This window comes from Danio rerio, chromosome 19, assembly GCF_049306965.1.
Source record: "Danio rerio strain Tuebingen ecotype United States chromosome 19, GRCz12tu, whole genome shotgun sequence".
NCBI lineage: Eukaryota > Metazoa > Chordata > Actinopteri > Cypriniformes > Danionidae > Danio > Danio rerio.
Genome location: NC_133194.1, coordinates 31525937 through 31548154, shown reverse-complemented (window position 1 = coordinate 31548154; position 22218 = coordinate 31525937). Strand labels below are relative to the sequence as shown.

The following is a 22218-nucleotide window of genomic DNA, read 5'->3' as shown; positions in this document are numbered from 1 at the left end:
ATGTGCCAGGGCAATTTCTAGGATTTCATTTTTTTGAATGTGGCAAAGGCCTGTACTGTTACTCTTAATGCTAAATGTATAAATTGAAAAAAATGCATACATGGTCTGCATCAGGCAAATCATTTTATTTATTGGCATGGCCCAGTTCAAAGCCCTTTTTGGTGCTAGATGGGCTTGACTCCATTGTCTGCCATATTTTTTTCAGATTGTGCACTGTACAGCATTAAAGGCATCCCAAAAGCTGAGTGGTGCCTATGCCCCAATAATTATGTATTTAAATAATTTGACATTACAGATTATTATAAGTTCAAGTCTACTACTTCAAGTCAAGTCTCAAGTCACTTGGTTTCAAGACAAAGTCAAGTCATTTCAAGATATTTCCAAGTGCTGAAAAGTGTGACTTAAGTCTTGAGTCAAGTCACATTAAATAATTTTTAAGCAGATTTCAGTCTGATTAGTAAAGAACTCGGCAATAGATCAGGCGGTGATTGTGGAGAAATCAGTGGGGGATTGGTGCTCTGCAGTGTTTAAGTGTGAACTACTGAACGACGCACCAAAGAGGCTTGCTGGCATATCACCGACAACTCGCACACAAAATTATAATAGGTCTTTTGCATACAACATCATTCATTATTACATATTGTCAGAAAAACTTCTAATTTTTACAAATTTGTATAAATTGTACATATTTTACATGAAGGTGTGTCCCAAAACATCAGACTTCTAACCCAAGCTTTTATTGGGGCATGAGCAAACTTACTTACTCCCAGGGCCGTATATATCGAAGTTGATATTTAGCCATACCTTGTTGGTGTTTAGTAACATCTAATTTTTACGAGTTGGGTCATTAGCCCAATGCTCAACCCCAACCTGGAGGACCAGGACATACACACATACACTACAGACAATTTAGCTTACTTAATTTACCTACAGCACATATCTTTGGACTTGGGGGAGAAACCGGAGCACTCAGAGAAAACCCACATGAACACAGGGAGAACACACAAACTGCACACAGAAATGCCAACTGACCCAGCCGGAACTCGAACCAGCGACCTTCTTGCTGTCAAGTAACAACGCTTCCCACTGTCCTGTACTGTCCCACTGTACAAATGAAATCATACAAATTAATATGATTTAGTGACTAAATCAAAAAGTTAAGAATTGCTGTGAGATTGTATTGGATAGTTGGAGAAGCAGGTATTTAAGTTACCAGCAAACACCTGAAATTAAAATGTAGTCATTTGCAAACAAAAAACAATTAAGGATTAATGATAGGGAAAATCTACATTAATCTACGAGTCCCCCACTTCTGATAAATCAGCCCAATCTCATGAGGAAAGGTAACTATTTAGGATTTTGTTGAAAATATGGTGCAGCATGGTACCTCACAGCAAGAAGGTCGCTGGTTCGAGCCCCAGCTGGGTCAGTTGTGTCGAGTTTGCATGTTCTCCCCATGTTTGCATGGGTTTCCTCCGGTTTACCCCACAGTCCAAAGACATGCGCTATACAGTAGGTGAATTGAATAAGCTCAGTTGGCCGTAGTGTATGTGTGTGAATGTAAGCGTGTATGGGTGTTTTCTGGTGTTGGATTATGGCTGGAAGGGCATCCGCTGCGTAAAACATGTGCTGGATAAGTTGGCAACTCATTCTGCTGTGGCGGCCCCTGTTTATTAAAGGGACTAAGCTGAAAAGAAAATGAATGAATGAATGAATGAAAATGTGGTTATTTAATTCAGTTGAAAACATGCGATTTTTTTGAAAAACAAGATGGGTCCCCAAACCCCACTGCTAACTCTACCCCTCATTAGAAGATGAACAAATTTGCACTAAAATGTATGAATGAGATTAATACAAATTAATTCAAATTAGCCACTAAATCAAAAGGTTGTGAATTGCATGATAGTGTTGGATAATTGGAGATTAAACTTTGGCTTCTACACCAGTAATTATTTTGTTATCTTATGCCCCATAACCAGCAAACACCAGAATTTACAATTTTCTACAATTTTGAATATGTAAAAGAAGTCATTTCAGGAATTAATGAGATGGAAAAGATCTACATCAAGATTTTTCTAAATTATTCTTTTTGTTGTTGTTGTTCCACTGTAAAAAAAAAAAAAAAAAAAAAAAACTCAAAATGCTAAAAACAGCTGTGCACAGGTTTTGAGGTGAGTAACTCTGCAGTTAGTCAGGGTTGATGCTCCCCACTCTGCAGCGTTTAACTGGTTTACACTCCCATCAGCAAGTGTTAATGGTGTTGGGTGTGTTTTATTACTGCAGCGGAGAGACTTAACCGTTTCATAATACGACTCAGTCTGACCCAACCAGTTCTGTTTAATATTCTAGGCGCTCTTCCTTAGATATAAGCAGCCAGACAAAATCGGACATGCAAGGCAATAGAGCCTTGCCAGACAGTGATGCTGGACTTTATTTCCATGTCTGCCGCTCTTATCTCCACATCTCCTGCCAGATAGCTGTTAATAACACCAATTTATATGATTAATTATGACTGTCAGACCTTAAAGAGATTTCACATCCAGTTATTTAACATGTCTCTCAGAGATCTGAAAAAAAAAAAAAACAGTGCTTCAATGACACCTTCTATAATAATAATAATACCATACAACCGTTCGCCTACTTGCTTTTTAACACTTATTCCTTCTGTACACAACCTCATTCACTCGTTTCAAGCTTTAAGGATTTGCATATGCTGGCAAATTAACACCTCTAAGAGAAATCTAGTCTGAAATAGTTTTGTGATCAAAGGTGACTGACGGGGTGAAGATCCCAGTGTGACTTTGGATTACACTTTTTTTTTTTTTTGGTGTTTTGTTAATACTGTACGAGGGAGGGATGTTATTAGACGCAGTTCCTTATTCGTCCTATAGGTGGCAGTAGAGGTTTTGATGTCAGTAAGTGCACATGCTGAGCTAAGCACTCTCTTCTTTAAGCAAACGCAGCGTGTCTTGACAGCTTGTCATAACTAGTCCGTTTTCTTTTAAACACTAAAACAAAAGGCATCTTTTGACAAGATGGTCACCTTTTTTTTCCCTCAGAAGATTGGAACAAAGACTGGCTTCAAATGTCTCCCTGCTAAACTTAGCACTAAGGTAGTATTTTTCTTAGATTATATTATTATTGTTAATATTAGTATTAATCATTCTCATAATTCAATTGGTGATTTTAACAAACATTAAGATCCGTAGTGTACTATCAAAAGTTATGTTACTTAAAAAGACAGAATTATTTAAGATAGTTGTTTACTTAAAGCAAATTTGAAATAAAAAACAATCTTTTTCATTACCTTTTGTATTATATATTGATATTTGGCTTACAAGTAATACATTTTTTACTCCCAAATAAGATAAAGTAAATCAATTTTAAAATATTACACTGAGCCTGAAAGACTTCTACATCTATTTTGTACTTGTAAATTTTTCTGATGGTTTTTGGAAACATGTTTCAGGATAAATTTTTTTAATCATTTAGCAAAATATTTAACTTTGATGAATCTATGATTCTTTTTTTAGTTGTAAAACTGGCTGTTATACACTCTATAACACTTTGATGTTGATAATCGAGTGTGTGCATAGTCTTAAAATGTTTCAAGTCTCAAAAACTAAATTTTAGGCCTTAAAAAGTGTCAAATTCAAAATGATAATGTGTTTTAGGTCTTTAAATTTCCAAACTTCTCAATTAAACCTTTAACAAAAGTAAAAAATATTAATTTTTTTTAATCTATGTATATAACCAGAGTTTGCTTGTGTTGACACATTATTTAAAATATGTGGCTAAGAAAAAACTAAATTAGATTTTTTTGGTGGGGACCATTAAAACTCTTTTCTATTGGCAGTCAGAAAAAAAATGCTTAGTGTTTAAACCCATATAAGCCTGAAATTGTATTCATAATGGCATTGAAAAGGGCTTAAAAAGTCTTAAATATGACTTCGTGACACGTGCAGAAACCCTGACAATTTTTTTCTTGGGAAGTTTTACATACATAAGGCAAAATAAATGTCTAATAATCCCTCCTTTCAATTTTTATTGTAAAGATTTACAAATATTTTATAATTCTTTGACCCCAATTGCAAAAAAACAAAAAGGCTATTAAAACATGGATTTTGATGGATTCCATATATTTATATATATATATATATATATATATATATATATATATATATATATATATATATATATATATATATATATATATATTCATTATTTATGTGTTGATTTATTTTTTATTTTTACTTTATGCATGTTCTACATCACTAGATAGGTTTTGTATGACTGTTACATGTGTCATAGTATAGTTATGTTTAATAACTATAAATAATAGTAATAATAATAAAAAAATAGTATTATGATTTAGTTTTAAAACCAGAACTAAATCAATTTTCAGAATTTATATTTTTATTTTTTTGAAATTTACAATAGAACACATGATTTATGAACATTAATAGATATAAAACATAGTTATCTGTTTTTCCAAATTAAGGCTTTTTTTCTCTCAGATTCTTTGATTTGAACCAACTCTTAATTTTAGGTTGGATGATACCTGAGAAGAGATAACAAAGCTCATTGGTTTAGGTATGAACAAAAAAACATCATCCACTCTGTCAAAATAGCATTATGGTTTAGTCTTTATCGATTGCATCTCTTCTTTTCCCCGTCAGATCTTCTTCTTTATATGTAGACTCTAAAATCCCTGTGATCAGTGGAGTCCTTAAGGGCTTATTAGCATAAACGTCTTCAATTGAGAGTGCTGACAGAATCACTTTTGACCTGTCATGTCATGATGGATGACGTTACACTTTGATTGCACACCGGGAGGCTTCATACATTTGTTTGTCTGTCACGAAACTCAAGTCGTCTGGTATTCCCCTTTTTGGTTAATAATCAGACTAAGGCTGTTCTTCTGTGAACCATTTACATCTATTGCTGGGCTGTGTATGTGTATTTGCATGCATGCACACGTACATTTTAAGAGGTTAAAATGGTAAGTTCACTATGAACAAAAAGAAAAATCCCTTAGCCTGCCTTATTGTGGTATAAAAACTGTGCTGTTCTTTTATTTTTTCGCATCTACATTTCTAGATAAAGTTCACTTTAAGAATGCAATCTATTATTTATTATGACATAACCTAGATAAAAAAAAGTCATCTGGCACATGAAAATATATTTGATTTATTTTTAGTAATTGATATTGTTTTAAATCAAATTAAATGTTATTTAATTTTATTTAATTTTATTTTACTGTCATATAACTTCTATCAAGTTGGTCATGAAATATGGAACTCTGACGTCAGACCTTTTTAAATAACAATGTGTTTGGCCAAGATTAAGTTATAAAATTGTGACATATACACTTACTGGCCACATTATTAGGTAAACCTGTCAAACTGCTTGTTACTGCAAATTTCTAATCAGCCAATCACATGGCAGCAACTCAATGCTTTTAGGCATGTAGACATGGTCAAGACGATCTGCTGAAGTTCAAACTGAGCATCAGAATGAGGAAGAAAGGTGATTTAAGTGACTTTGAACATGGCATGGTTGTTGATGCCAGACAGGCTGGTCTGAGTATTTCAGAAACTGCTGATCTACTGGGATTTTCACGCACAACCATCTATAGGGTTTACAGAGAATTGTCTGAAAAAGAGAAAATATCCAGTGAGTGGCTGTTCTGTGGGCGCAAATACTTTGTTGATGCCAGAGGTCAGTGGAGAATGGTCAGACTGGTTCGAGCTGATAGGAAGGAAACAGTAACTCAAATAACCACTTGTTACAATCGAGGTATGCAGAAGAGCATCTCTGAACGTACGACATGTCGAACCTTGATTTGAATGGGCTAGAGCAGCAGCAGAACGTACCTCGTGCAACTCCTGTCAGCTAAGAACAGGAAACTGAGGCTACAATTCGCACATGCTCAAATAAATTGTACAATAGAAGACTCGAAACACGTTACCTGCTCTGATTAGTTTCGATTTCTGCTGCGACATTCAGATGGTAGGGTCAGAATTTGGCATCAACACTATAAAAGCATAGATCCATCCTGCCTTGTATCAACGGTTCAGGCTGGTGGTGTAATTGTGTGGGGGTTATTTTCTTGGCACACTTTAGTACCAAGTATGGCCCATTAGTACCAATTGAGCATTGTGTCAACACCACAGCCTACCTGAGTATTGATGCATGTCCATCCCTTTATAACCACAGTTAATTCATCTTCTGATGGCTACTTTCAGCAGGATAACGCAGCATGTCATAAAGCGTGAATCATCTCAGACTGGTTTCCTGAACATGACAATGAGTTCACTGTACTCAAATGGCCTCCACAGTCATCAGAGCTCAATCCAATAGAGCACCTCTGGGATGTGGTGAAATGGAAGATTTGCATCATGGATGTGTAACCGACAAATCTGTAGCAACTGCTTAGTGCTATGATGTCATTATGGACCAATATCTCAGAGGAATATTTCCAGTACCTTGTTGAATCTATGCCACGAAGAATTTAGACAGTTCTGAAGGTAAAAGGGGGTCCATTCCGGGACTAGTAAGGTGTACCTAATAAAGTGGCCAGTGAGTGTATTTTGTAATATGAAGCTTGACACTTTTTTAAATGTACTTTTCTATAGTAAAACAACATTCAGATTTAAACTGGTTTTCACAGGATGGATTTTGTGGTTTTAAGATTTCAAATCATGTCCAATTAAGGATTATTACTAAAATATGTGAAAATGAAAGACAACAGCATATCGGTTTTAAGCGTGGTGAAAGTAATTTATGTCAGAATTTTCATTTGGGAAAACTAAGGAAAAGTGTTATCTAATGTGTTGATGCTATTAGCATTAGATTAAGCTTCACTGCCTTGACAAATTATAATTCTAACATGATGCTGACATATGTTTTGCATTGATTTTCTCCATCATTTAATCAATATATGAGCAAGCTTTGCATATTCCCAAATGAAAGGCGCATATTTATCCTCATTCATATTTAGACTGGATTGTGGTGTACTTGACAGCATTTTGAAATACATATATATGTGGTCTCTGTCTGTGCTGCACAGGTGTGAGTGGACATGCTGTGGGACATCAGCTGTTGAATGCCAGCTTGACCGGTCTTTCTCATTTGAGTGACCTTGTCTACATGCCATGCACTGTACCTGAACATCTGTGTGAAGTGGACTGGGACATCTGTGTGACGAACTGACATCTGTGTTACTGTACGTATGTGTGTGTGCGCATGTGTGTGTGTGTGTGTGTTCTGATGCAGCAGAAACAGAATGTAAGGTCATGCTCACACAGCAGCTTTTGAGTCATTAATGCAGTTGCTTTCAACGGCATTAACTGTGAAAATACACCTGATAGAAACAAATTAATTTAGCTATACTTAAAATAGCTATAATTTCAAAATAACATTAGTACTCTCGCATGATGTTTTTTCAGGTAGTTCTGTAATTGATTTGTTTTCACATTTACAGTTTACCTGGTATACATAAAAATAATCACATGCTCATTCTTTAAATATATGGCTATGTTTATGTTTATGAATTAATTAACACTCTTTGGCTTCACATGACAGGCACTACAAGATGCTTCATTGAATTACAAAATTAAAAAAAAGGTTTATCCAGAAATCTGTAATCCTCTGTTGTCCTAGTAATTGCTTACTATAGCTTTTCGGAAACACTGTAGCCAATCTCAAGTATAAGAGGCTTTATATATATATATATATATATATATATATATATATATATATATATATATATATATATATATATATATATATATACCATTAACTTGAAATTAGCAACAGATGTTGTTAACAACCAAAGAAATTAATGCCAAAAACAAAACTAATTCGTTTACAAATGAATTTATGTGTAATAAAATGACACAGTGAAAACGTATTGAACACATGAAGAAAGGTTGGTGTAGAAAGGCAGTGAAAGCCCAGACAGCAACTGAAATCTCTCAGTAGTTATTTAGCAACCCTCTGCCCTTTGTCAGTATAAATGAATATTAGCTACTTCAGTTCAACAACTACATTTTTGGGATGATGGAGATGAAACCAGAGTGGACTTTTTAGCAGGACAATGATCCAAAACACAGCCAAGCAAACTCTCAAATGCTTTCAGAGAAGGAAAATCAAGCTGTAGAATGGCCCAGCCAATCACCTGACTCGATTCCAATGAAAAAAATAAAAATAAAGTTCAGTTTTGATAGACAAGACCCACAGAACCATCAAGATTTTTACACCCTTTTGGAGTTACTGTTATGTAAACCTACCTACTTACCGTTGGCATGATATTTAAGAGGACTAAAGTATTTTAGTTACATAACATTGGTTAAAGGAAACACTTGACATTATGCAATAGTTTATTTAATCAATGGTACACTTGTAAATCTTAGGACTCGTAACCATGTTTACAGCTGTGTGAATGAAACTATTGCCATACCTCAGTGCTCTGCAGTGCACATATGTTTTTAACGTATTCTAGATTTTTCATCTGTGGTTTTCTTATGGGGTTTTATAATAGTAGTTAAAATATGGTTTAAGATTATTTTATTATAATAAAATAATTTATTTGGTTTATAAAACTTGACCATACTTCACCAAGCAAATGTTAATATTATATACTATAATATTTAGTATTTCTTATACTTCTTATACTTATTTAACTTGTAGAGCAACACATTTAAAGTATTGTAAATGTAAGTATTGTTATAATGAGATTTACATTACTCATCAATTTAAAACTGTAACAAAACACCATATGAAAAACTGAGGGAAAATAACATCATCATCTGCTTTAAATCAGATCTCTAGTGTATATGTTTTACTTGACATCATCTGACCTTGACTAAAAAAAATCAACAATATATTTTAACTCATGAAGGTGGAGCCCCAGAGCCACACCCAACTAGTATGTAATCTTAAAGGACAAGTGGAGGTCTGGTGGTGTTTACCAGCCAGATCTTAAAGTTTACTTTACCAAGCAGTTTTAAACTCTTCAAAGAAAGACAAAGACAGAAAATTACATCACATTTTAAACAATTTTGCTTAATATATTATTATATTATATATTATAAGTCCAAAGGGCTGCAATGTGAACTCCAAAAAAAAAGAAGATTTTTGTTGCTTGTTCAAACTACATATTTAAAATGATCTGAATCAAAACAGTTCTTGAGTTTTTCTGGACAATTTAATTGGTTTATGTTCAGTCCACAGTTGAGTTAACTTAATCAATATGTGTTGGGACAACATGAAGGAATTGTGTGGAACTTAGCTTTTTTTACAGTACACTCACAACTATAAGTAAGTGCGTGTGTCAATCCAAAAAACTCACACTTTGAATGTAGTATTGAAGGTCAAATTATTGGGCCCACCACAATTAAGGCACGTTTAGCTGTACAGTGGTCCCTCGTTATTCGCGGGAGTTACATTCCAAAAATAATCTGCAATAGGTGAAATTTAGTGAAACAGTCAGCTTTATTTTTTACAATTATTATAGATGTTTTAAGGCTGTAGAATCCCTCACTACACACTTTATACACTTTTCTCAGACAGACATTAATATTTTCACGCTTCTCTCTCTTGTTTAAACACTCTCAAAGTTCAAACCTTTGTAGAAAAATAAGTCCAGTATTTTAGAATGAAACCAAAGATTAAAACTATTTGATCTTTATTTATTTATTCTATAATGGTGCCCTACAGCCACGTAACTTCTACTTTCCTTTAGCATGTCCAGAAGTTCTAATTTTGTGCGATGGTTAGCATCTTCCTCTGCTTTGTGGATGCTACTGCAGGTGCATTTAATGGTGCAGAATATCTCGTCAACATTGTGGTGGAGAAAACTTGCAAACATTACAATACAGCACTTCAGAGTCACACTGTTAGCGATCGAAGATAAATTTAGCAAGCTGTACGCATTCTGTACTGTACAAAAGACACAACACGGAGCAGATTGATTGACAATAGTCTATAGCCGGTCAGAACAAAATGTGCTAATCAAGACGCAGGACACAATGTGCTGTAGAAAAAAAGCATGTCAAATTGCATGAAAAAAATTGCAAAACTGCGAGGTCGCGAAAAGTGAACCACGTTATAGCCAAGGACCGTAATTGTAAAAAATAAATAAAAGTGTGTTATACCAACACAATCATACGACAGTTCGTAACTTTTTGATTTAATAGCTAATTCGTATAAATTCATACAATCTCATTCGTACAATTTAGTACAATTTGCTCATACCCAATGATAGTTGGGTTTAGAGGCGTGTTGGGTACCACACCTCTGTTTTAAAATTGTATTCTTTTGTACGACTGAACTCGTCCGAATTAACCACTAATCTGACAAAACGAAAAATAGTTACGTTTTCTTGTGAGATCAGGCTGGTACATTAAACCAGGTAACCTAGTAGATAAATCTAAAACTAGACCCTTGTGTTTTTGTGTGTACAGCCAATCAGTATGTTTAGTAAAATTATGATGTCATCACCCCTCTACACCCCTGGTGGACTACACGCATGCAGTGTACTGTATGCATGCTTCAAGTCGTCATCTTCGTTTTTAGTGTTTCTCTGATGCAGAATTACATCCCCACATACTGGTCTGGCATGCATAATACAACATTTTGACTTAATTTTGTTGGTTTTTCATGTACCCAGAAATTTCTTGAGACAAATAATTGCAGCATCAAATATGACAGAAACTGTTCAGGCAGAGTAAGCGGTAGCAAAAGTGAGAGAGTGAAAGTAGGCCTATTCACCTCTAGCAGCGGTGCACCTGCACGGCAGGACAGTGCGAGGAGCAGGTGCATGGCAGGTGGCCCCACACCTGTCCACACTGTGCTGAGAAGAGAGACAGCTGGCAGCCTGAGTCATCTGATGAGCAGAGTTCAATAACCGCTTGTAGAAAAGTCTGTCTTTACAGCTCATATGCCTCTGTGAAGCAGACGCACACCTCTCCTTGTTCTAGCAAAGTCCCTTAATAATAAAGAGGCTGTCCACCACCTGTGCACTCTTGCCAAATATATGAGGTGTTATGTAATTTACGTGCGGTGGGAAATCAGGTTTAATAGTAACCTGTAATTTGAAAGGTGGAAGCTTTTAATATGCGGGTTGAATAGAAACACAAAAGGACAGAATCTGATTTCATATTTTCATTAAAGCTAGACAATGTGGTCAAAGTGATCACACTGCAGCGTGTTCTTCACAGATATATTTACAGAAATTTGCGACATGTAGTGACATGCATGGTCTACTTAGGGGTCATTTAAATACTGAAACCTTTTTATTTTCAGAATGTTGACTGTACAGATACACAATAAGAGATTTTGGGAGGGGGGCTTATAATATTTATGATTTCTTTTTTCGTAAGGCTCCCTTAAACATTAGGATGAAGATAATGATACTGTCATTAGCTGAGTCCCAAATCGCATACTTATGTTTTGTAGTATAGTGTAAGTTGTTTGTTCACACTGAAAACTCTAACAATTGTGCACTTTAATCGCCTGGACGATGCACTTATTCAGCCAGTAAAATGAAGTTTGTAATGATGGAAACTTTACGCACTCAACGACCGTACGGGGTGGAGCTATCGGGCGCACATGTTGGATAACTATATTTATTTTGGATTTATTTTTCATACGAGAGTGATTATAGTGCCTCCTAATGGTGAATGCGGTTATACTCATGGCAGGTATTGTTTGGTAGTTTGGTCATTTATTTAACATATTTGGCAACCGTGAAACGTCATCAGGGAAACGTTTTGAATGTCCGCTTAGTAAAAAAAAAACATTTGTGCTTAATTTGGGATGATACTACAGTCATATATTATGCTGTTGAGTGTGTAAGTGCATAAGTACATACTAAAAACATGTATAGTGGGTGTGTGTGAGAGTGAGTGTGTATGGGTGTTTCCCAGTACTGGATTGCAGCTGGAAGGGCATCCACTGGGTAAAACAGATGCTGGATAAGTTGGTGGTTTATTCCACTGTGGTGACCTCTGATGAATAAAGGGACTAAGCTGAAGGAAAATAAATGAATGAATGGCCTTTAACATCACCAGTAAAAACTAGTCTTTGGGCTAATTTGGGTACATTTTCGTTCTTGGGGAATGTTGATTAATGTACACTGTCCCTTGTTATGAAAAATAAATACATTTAAACTCCCTAAGAAATCAAAACTAACCATATGATTTTGTTAGCTCACATAGTTTTGTGGTTAACAATTAATATGTGAATGTCATCCAAAAAATAAAAAATAAATAAACTGTTCTTCTAATCTTTAATTGAAAACTGTAAAAGCACTTCCTGTTTTTTTCAGTTAATTTGCCAGATTACATATATTTTAGGAATTGGAACTTTTTCAGTTTTGACAACATAAATGGTGAAAAGGAGAAGTCAGTTAGGTTGTAATAACTCTCCCCAAACCTTTTCCAACTATTCTGAATCAAGTGTCTGCTTTACTACATCCATTCAGCTTGTAGTAGAAAAAAACAAGCCATGCTCACTGTTGTGTCATTTAATATTCCATTTTTCTAGGAACTGCATCACAATACAAAAAATTATGGCCGCAGCTTCTGGTTCATGGGGACTTTAAACTTAAACTTACAGAAAGGTGAACTTTTGATGCAGTTTTAAAAATAATCTATATTTTAATAATATTTTAACACCACAGTTAACATTGCAAATGTAAGATAATGTCACAGAAGAGCAAAGTCATCAATTGCAGAATAATAGCTTTGTTAAACAGCTTATTAACACACTTTTTTAGTTATATGCAGAAATTACATTATTGGATGATCAAAGCTTTTAATAATGCAATATAAATGTAATGTGATACAAAATATAACAGTTGCAACTAATACAGTTATTTTTGTATACAAAGTGCTTTAAAAATTCAATAACAAAGAATGCTAGTAAAATAATGTATATATTTTTAATTGTCATAAAATAAAATGACTTCATGTTTAGAGCAATAACAAAGATCTGCCATGGGGTAAGAAATATTGGTTTCATTTTGCAGTGCTTTCCCTACATAGACTTCACTAGGTTACGCCGTCCAAGTATATTTCGTGACACTTTTTTTTTTTTTTTTTTGCTAATACTGTCATCCTTTCACACTATATTGTAATCTAATATAACCTTTTTGTCACTTAAAAAATGTGTCCCGGTGGGTTTCAAAATTTTCTAAAATATCCAGGATTCAACTTTTGCTTTTTAAAGCTGTTGTTTCTTATTCATATGCGTTTTTGCATTATCTTTTTACTTAAGCCTACTTTCGCTTGGCTTTGCAGCTGACTGCACACACACAGTCGTGAGAGAAACATTCAATAAATCATTCTTGAATTTAATTGGCTCAGAAAAACTTTACCATATACTCGGAGAGGAGGGAATAACTGGTCTAAACTGGCTGCAAAATATATGGACACCATTAGTAATCGTTCATCAACGCATTTGCCTTAACTTATTTTATCTACACATTTTAACCTTGTAATTATTATAATTTTTAAAGATTTTGACTGTAATTCTTCTCATTTGCCGTATATTTTATTAAGTTTATGATGTCAGGCTATATTACATAGGCTATTTTATATCTAAAATGCTTTTGCATTCTTGTTTGCTTTGAACTTGAAATTAATAATGAATCAAATTATTGTTAAAAATATAATAGTTTTGTTTATCGCATAAAGTTAACTATTTATGTGATGTGGGTAAATGGTGGGTTTCAATCCTGCTACCACTGCAAGTCTATTTCAATCCTATGGGAAGCACTATTTTGAGTTGAGTTTTTTCTTCATAACCCATTGCAAGATCTTATTTTAAGAATAAACTCCTTGAAAAATATAATTTCAAATCTTTTACTATTGGTAAATTCATTATTTGGTAAATACATATAATTTCAAAATGATGAGATATTTGTACTCTAAAACAGCAAAAATATTTTAAAACACATTCATAAAAAACTTTAATTTATCTTTAAAGTATCAACTAAAACATTGGCAAATCCATTGATTTAATACCTGCACATCCTGAATACACAAAACCAGCCAATCAGATTGTATCATGCTATTTTGAGACAGAGATTGCCATTTTTGTGTGCAATATGTCTCAGACAGTCGATGAACGGTCAGTAGGCGGGCAGACTCCACCACTCTCAATCTCTCTCTCTCTCTCTCTCAATGTGTCCTTCTCCAGCATGTCAGTCCATGGCTCAATTTTCCATTTTTACTTATGATCTGCAGTGAGACTGACCCCTGACAGGAGAGGGTCACACGGCAATGCCCATTTACAACTGGTAGTCATGGCAGCAGTGTGGAATGCTGGGAGTGACAGGTCTGGTGAATGCAGTCTGGATACTGGCCTAAACCAACTGTGAAGAGTCTGGAGATTTGTGCCGCATGTTATATGTGTTTCAGTGTAGGTCAGCTGAGTATCAATTACTATTTTTTTATTTAAAGTCTTTCAGGTATTCAAATAAACCTAGAAACACCATTTCGGATATTGAATGTTCGTTTCTTTTCATCTCATTTCAAACAAAAGCATGCTGTCAGATTAGGTCATTAAAGATTTTGTATGTCTCTAATTTAGTAATTACTTAACAACATAATTTATTTTGTATGATCTGAATTGTTTTTGTAATAATAACAACAGTAAATAATAATAGCTTTTTTCAGAAAATGTTCAAAACTTGCTTTTATATTGCAGTGCTGTTGTGGAGGTTTGCCAGCTTGTTTCTATGTGGTTGCTAAGGAGCTCTGAGTAGTAGGGATGAATGCTATTTATATTGAATATTGGCCACAAATTATAGAATCCGATTTATTTTAGCAATCTAATGCCAGACTCTGGAAATAAAAAGTATTTTTTTTCTTATTTTTATTGTTATTTTATTGTAAACATTAAAATAATATTTATTTACATAATTTATTTATAATTTTATCATTTATATATTTATTTATACATATTTATGTATTAATATCACCTTTTGTGAGCATCAACTTGTTGAACTAATTGAACTAATTAAAAAATAATCAACCATATTTATCAGAATTCTTATTGAAAAAATGGGAGATTGCATTTAGATTAAAGGTTCAAGTCACCCTGGAGTACTTTTTTGAGATTTTAACAGATTTGTGTGTGTTGGGCACAGGTTAAGACAATGTTAGCGCCTGTCAGCTTTAATTGTTGGGAAAACTGGATAATTTTGAGCTTTTGTTAGCTAATTTTATCTTTTGGGTTTAAAATCCTTATTGGGGCGAGATCAAAATCGATAACGTAGCACACATCTGCACACATCTGCTAGTGATGATGCATCGGTTTCTCATTAGTATTCATAGTGGAGTTTTCTTATCCTATAAGAAGACCCTGCTTAATTATTCATGACTGCACATGCTTTCTGATGACAAACTAATATGGATTTATGTTATCATTTGTTATCAGGTGCTACAGGTGGTTCATATACATCTGATGATATCATCATTTATAATCTAGTTCTTCTTTGACTATAGCACTTTATTCACTGCAAGCCAGTTTTTAAGCATCTAATGCACTTTTACCAATCTTCATTTAGTTTTAAATAATAATAAAACAAAATGTATGTATTTTTTTTATATAGAAATTTACCACGTGTTGAGTTTCCTCTTAAAATTTCCTCATTGGACGGTAGTGAGATTAATAATGTTTACTGCTACTAATATCTTAGTATCTAGTTAGATGGTAAACTGTTATTTAATACTTACATAAATTAATGGCTGAAAAAAGTTCCGTATTGGTTTTCTTTCCAGAAAAAAGTCTTGTAATTTGGTTAAATTAACAATATGACAAATTTTTGGATGCTCAAAATACGCCATTTAATAGTCATCACTGTCAACTGTATTCCTTATTGAATTGGCCTTCTCTTCAATCAAGTTATCAAATTAATTGGTAATTGGTAAAATCAGACCAATCAGTGAGCAAAGTATGGCAATTTGCCTTTAGCTCCACCCATGAGGCATAGAGAATGGCATAATGTAATTAAACATGAGTATTTCCTGTATAGACCTTTTTCTTCGTTGCTGCATGGAGAGCACCATAGCAAACATCGTCTTTTGGTATGGATGCTTAAAACTTCCATTTACAGCATTTACAGCCAGTAAATTATAATCAGAAAATAGTTGTCAATACCATTTTGAGTGGCTTACAGAGTGTTTTTGTGATCCACAACTTTTGATTTTGAAAGGTGTGTGTTAAAGCCGTTATACTTCTGTCAGATGTGGTTCAAGTGCAAGAGAAAAACCTTCTCCTCATTCACTGTTTTATAGTCTTACTAGCCATAAGTGGGCAAAATTGAGTGATGATTGTCTTGCTAAAAAGTCAACTGAAAGTATCGCCAGTAAATTTTGCCTTATCTTGTAGCAAGCAACAGCAAAGTACAAAATGATGTTAGTTATACAATATACATGTTAGTTTCAGTGTTCTGTATTTTTATAATTATAATTATTTAAATTTTTTATAATAATAAGCTACACTATTTCCCTAATTTAAATTTGACATGTTTAAAGTAGATAATTTTAATATAATAATTAAAATTTTATTTGTGTTTACTGTTTGCTTCAGAGAAAAAGTTGTTTCATTTCTGAATATTTTAAAATACATTTGAATAAATGTTTAAGTTAGTTAATATCTTTTCAGTTTTTTGTAACTAATACTCACTGCATTTTAGCAGTACGAAGCTACGATACAGATTATTGAGCTGAAGCTTGACTACAAAATTAAATCGCAATATCCGTCAAAAAATAAAAAAATAAAAATAAATCGCAATTAGATATTTTTACCAAATCGCACAGCCTTATTGTGTCAAACATTTTGGTGTCTTACATTTAGTTTGGGCTGGGTATATATTTGAAAAAAAAACACCAAACCATTGCTTTAGCGACAACGTTGCTCGCAAAATAATGTTTTTCATTCATATTAGATCACATTTATCACAAGTCCAGGAGGCGGTGCTAATCGACAGCAATTTTGTTCAAAGATGTTAAAAACAAGTAAATAGATCAAAACTATCCTTTTGAAGCTGTCCAAACGTGACTGTTTATACCACAGGTCTCAAAATGTATTTCTGGAAGGTCGCAGCTCTGCAGTTTTGCTCCAACCCTAATTGAGCACAGCTGATCCAACCAATCAAGATGGTCAAGTCTACGAAAGACTACTAAATCAGCTGTGTTTGATTAGGGTTTGAGCAAAACTGCAGAGCTGCAGCCTTCCAGGAATTGCTTTGAGACCTATGATTTATATGCATCAAGCTGCCGATCAGAAGTTCTTGGCATCCTCATTACGCATACACGCAAAGCATAATAGGTAATTTTGCATTCTAAGAAAAAGGTCTATATGAATGGAGATCAAAATTAGAGATCAACCTACTATTTCCTATTTAATTTTTTTTTCTAACATTAGGCACATGTGCTTATGATACTACGGTACTGTCGCTCCTTCCACTTGCAGTTGTACAGTACATAGATTTTAGATTTCCGAGTTTCAGTCAATACTGTCCCAGTTTGACACTTTTGTTCCCTTGCCTGAATTTTTCTCCTTTTCCTGTTTATATTCCAGCACACTGTAGCTTGTTAGTCTGGGCAGCAGGCAGCGATGAGGTCTTCCAGTTTGAGGTGGATGAAGGTGGTGTTCCTGAGCAGTGGCTGTCTGTCTGTTAAAAGGAGTCCCCCTGCTTCGCTCTGCAGTGACCCCGACTGTAATGATGCATCTGTGAAGGCACACACACTCACACACATGGAAATTACCCTACGGCATGCAGCCAACACATCCGTTGGTAGGTGATCTAGGCCGGCTGTGTATTTACATCAGCGAGACATTCCAATTACGTTCTCTTTAGGAATCCTCGTTTTCCTACCTTTTTTTTTCCATGGCCGTGTCCTGCTTAGCTTTGTCCACCTTGCGCCTAGTGAGTCCCCACAGCTTTGGTGATGAATCACTCCTGGACAACAAGTCTTCAATAGAAGGAGGCTGGTATTGTGTTGAGGCACTCTGCCATGGATCTTGTTATAATAGAGCTGAGAGTGCATCCTGCAAAAGCAAATGTCAATGCCACTCCCTAGGGCTGCGCACAATAGCCTCCTGTTTTTCTCTACCATGATGCCTCGGCGACAACCAGCATATACAAAGCCACATGCAACTCTGCATGCTGTTATTGTCGGTGTTTCCATGGTAACATCCAAAAGGGGCATTGAATGAAATCCCATTTAGTCGGGTAACTCTCACCTGTGGGGTTAGGAACAGTGCCGAGGTGTGGAATGGACTGGAGAAGTGTGGAAGTGTAATCAAAGGATGTTTCGAGCGCCTGAGGTGGTCCGTGTTGAGCGCAGAGCCCATCTGATGCTCTTTGGTCGACGTAGGTTGGATTAGTGTGTTTACATTTGACCGTAAGTGAAGAAAGTCGTTGAACTGAAATATTTATCAAGGAACGAATCACACCGTTGGGCCCGAGAGAGTCGCTGCCAGTGACACTTCACTTCAAACGTGTTTGTGTTCAGTCATCTTAGGTTTTCCCCTCACAGATTCTCATTGACCTAAAAGCCCATTCAACCTTCTTAGACCATGCCCAGGGTCAGAAAGGGTGTTAAGTATAGATGAGATGAGCTTGGCAACATCCAATACAGACTCATCTTCACAAATGGAAACTTAAACTTCAAACAAATGACATATATATATACCATTTCAAAGGGAATTTTTATAAAAGCCCATCAGCCATATGACAGGTTTTCTGAGGACTCATGTGTTGTGACAGGCCTTAACACCCTCTGGCAGAGCTCTGATTGGTTGAATGACTGAAGCATGGTGATTTTTTTGTCTTAAATTGCTTCTCTACCTGTGTCTGCTTGAGGCTAAGAATTTAAGCTCGCTGAACCGTAAGTCAATCCATAAAATGGTCAAATGTCAGGTGAACATAAATGTTCCTTGACTTACGCTCTTTCAGACACTTTATGATGTCTGGAAAAAAAATATCTGTGTAATCATGTTGTTACATCAGTGGTGTTCCACAGGACACTATGAATTTCAAATAGAAAGCTGAATATCTAGACTCAGGATTGAGGTCAGTTTTAAATTATGAAACGAAATCTGATGTTGAATCTAAAATGATGTTTCTAGGCAATCACCAACTGTTTTTTCAGTGGATGACAAGCTGACAAAACATTGCTGCAACTCTGATACTCTGTTTCAATTATGGAGAAAATTAAAAGCACCGCAGTGTTTTTTTTTTCTGAGATAATAGTCTATTGAATTGTGTATTGAGCACACAAAACATGTAGCTGATTGGTTAATTCTTGTCACATGATGTGCATGCTCAAATAATGAACTTGCACTCGGAAAAGATGTGATATGTGAACGGCCGCCATCATTTGCGATCTTCAGCAGTTAATCCTCTTGCACAGACATGCTGGATTCAGTCCTTCCTCTTCCTAAAGAAACTTTCCAAAGACGTCTGTTTCTTACTTATTTTGCTAGCTTTATGGACAAAATGTCTCTTGAGTGTCAAATGGTACCAACTGATCCATGGACACTATGAATTTGAAATAGAAAATCTTGATATCTTGATTCAGGTTTGAGCTCAGAAGGGTGAAACTAAACCGTTTTTAAAATCTGAGACAGAATCCAATGTTGAATCTAAAAGCATGTTCTTAGAAACTGACAACAGAATTCAAAATTAGAATCAATTGGATCCATTCCTTGGCAGTTCGTGAGTCCTTCACTGGGCCTTTTCATCTTCGCTAAGAAACTTTCCAAAGACGTCTGTTTCTTACTCATTTTGCTAGTTTGTTTTGGTGCCAATTTTGGTGCCAAATGGTACTAATTGATCTACGGACTGGTACCGGTCAGCAACCTGAGGGTTGAGGACCACTGCTTGAGGAAATATGCTTGTTGCCTGCTGACTTCTTAGTGTAAACGTGTGCACAATTTTTGGCTGCATTTGTTTTACTTCAGAAACGTGGATAGTTCTCTGTTGTGATTGGATTTAGAGTGATCAGTCCATATTTGCCTTGTGTTGGACGAGAACAGGGAAAGGGGACCAAAATAGTGGGAGAGGTACGAGTCACTTTGTCAGTCATGCCTGAAAAAACACCCACCAAGTCACCGGCTTGGTTGCCTGCGGCTACAGTGTGTTTACAATGCTGACTGTACAGAGATGGGGAGTTGAGGCTTATGGGGGAGTAGCAACTGTATCACCAACAGCAGCAGCAAGGTAAAGCCGGAACGGCATAAAGCTCCTTTTATCCTCTCTTCCACACTGCCCGTATCCCCCATATCCACACACTTCATTTCCCGCAAGACAGTGACCATCTCATGGTTCTCTATTTAAAACCATATTTATATTCAGACTCATGTGGATGGTTTATAACCCTAACTTAAGTGGTATTTTATTGAGAGGAGCTGACCTGCTTTTCAACTCAGGAAGACGTTTCTTTCTATAGCTAGTATGACGTTAATGCGCTACGATCCAGGAATTTAAAAATAAAAACCCATAAATGAATTCAAAGAAACTGGCTGTGCCAAAACACACAGAGCCGACGTCAAATGGAGGTCTTTCCCAAAACAGATTCATTGTTGTGTATGATGCTGTCTTACGGTCTGGCCTGCTGAGCGTCTCCCTTAGGATGGTGGGGCAGTTCTGCTTCAGGGTCTGGCATATCAGGCTCCTTCTGATGCACAGAGATTGCTAAATCAGAGCAAGTGTGTGGTTTGGTCTCTTGCTTGTGGGATTTAAATTAGGTGCAATCTGGTGGTGATTAGATTAATTTAGTCTGCTGCATTTATGCGGCGTGTCGGAGCCCCCCAGAGAGAGTGGCGAGGGACTGCCACACCACACCATGCCACACAGCTCAGACGTGCCATCTTTTCTCTCTCTAAGGGATAATTTGCAGACAAACAGTGTAATGCCAGATCTCAAACTGTGCCAGTTCTCACTGGGAATTAAGAAATTGAGCGTTCCAGCTTTCTGATACAGACAAGCAGGAAGATGAGGATGGGTCGAGAATGGGTCTACTGGGGAAGTCTGGGTAGGCAGTTTAAAATCTAAAAAAACACGCTGGAGTTTCTTTAATGTAGGGTACCACTGAATTTAGGAGCTAAACCAATTTCAGAATGGGAAAGTGACCCTGAAACAGGATTTAGAATCCAGATTTAGAAATGTGCCATCTTACATTTTTGATTTCTGATGCTGTCTGAGCAAAATGAGCTTGCTGGGAAATTCTGTTTAAAATTGGACACACTGAAGTGATATTTATGCATACAAGCACTGTTTTAGTCTTAACATTAAGTAAAAATGGCACTGGGAAGTCTGAATCTTATATCTGAATGTGAATCTAAATTCAAATCCAAAGCTGCCATATGTAGCTGTTATCAACAAACTGTATAATGACAGATTTTGACTTGTGTCAGCTTTCTTTGTAAGTTATGTTTATAGTTTTAGCTATATAGTTGGGAAGCTATAGTCTTGGTAGCCAGTTTAAAATCCAAAAACACACTGGAGGATTTAAGGCTGGGCATCGCTGTTTGAATTTGAATAATAAGCTAAATTCAGAACGGGAAATTGAATCTGAACCAGGATTCAAATGTGACTCCAAATGTGAATTGTAAAATGTCATCTTTCTGCTCTCTGAAGAATATTTTACAAACCAACAATGCAGTGTCATATTACAGACAATGGCAGTTCTCAATCAGGGTGTCAGCGGGGTCTTAAGAAGTATTAAAAGTTGATGAATCAATTATGAGAAAATGAAGGTCCTTAAAAGGTATTAAAAAGTCTTAACTGCATTTTTACGAGGTCTTAAATTTTGTTCAAGCATTGTCCAAAGTGTTTGACTCCAAAAAAGCATAAATATATTTTTTTTCCTCCTAACATTAACAACAGCATGCTCGATCCTCACGATTGGTTCAGGCCGGGGCACGTCCAGCCAAGCTCCTCTGTCCGAATGATGTCAAGTTATTTGCGACAAATGCTGAAAGGTGATGTGACGCTATCTACATGTAGCGAAACCATAGAGCGAAACAGACGGCAAAATGGGGGAATGTAAGTTTGCGTACTCCTGGTTGGAGAAAGACGGGTTTAAACAGTGGCTGAAGGCTGTTGCTGTAAACAACCATGTAATTTAATCTTTTAAGCTTTGTTTCCTCTAAGCTTATCTGAGTTCTGTTGCATGGTTTTGCTTCATTGAT

General features: G+C 35.7%; 1 long non-coding RNA gene across 1 annotated transcript; it reads left to right on the top strand.

Annotated features, from left to right (window-relative positions):
* The first annotated feature begins 2939 nt into the window (after window positions 1–2939).
* On the top strand, window positions 2940–21816 carry LOC141379118 (uncharacterized). Its single transcript, XR_012395110.1, has 3 exons — window positions 2940–3113; window positions 7073–7228; window positions 17599–21816. It is a non-coding gene; the product is annotated as an uncharacterized lncRNA (long non-coding RNA).
* Window positions 21817–22218: the final 402 nt, after the last annotated feature.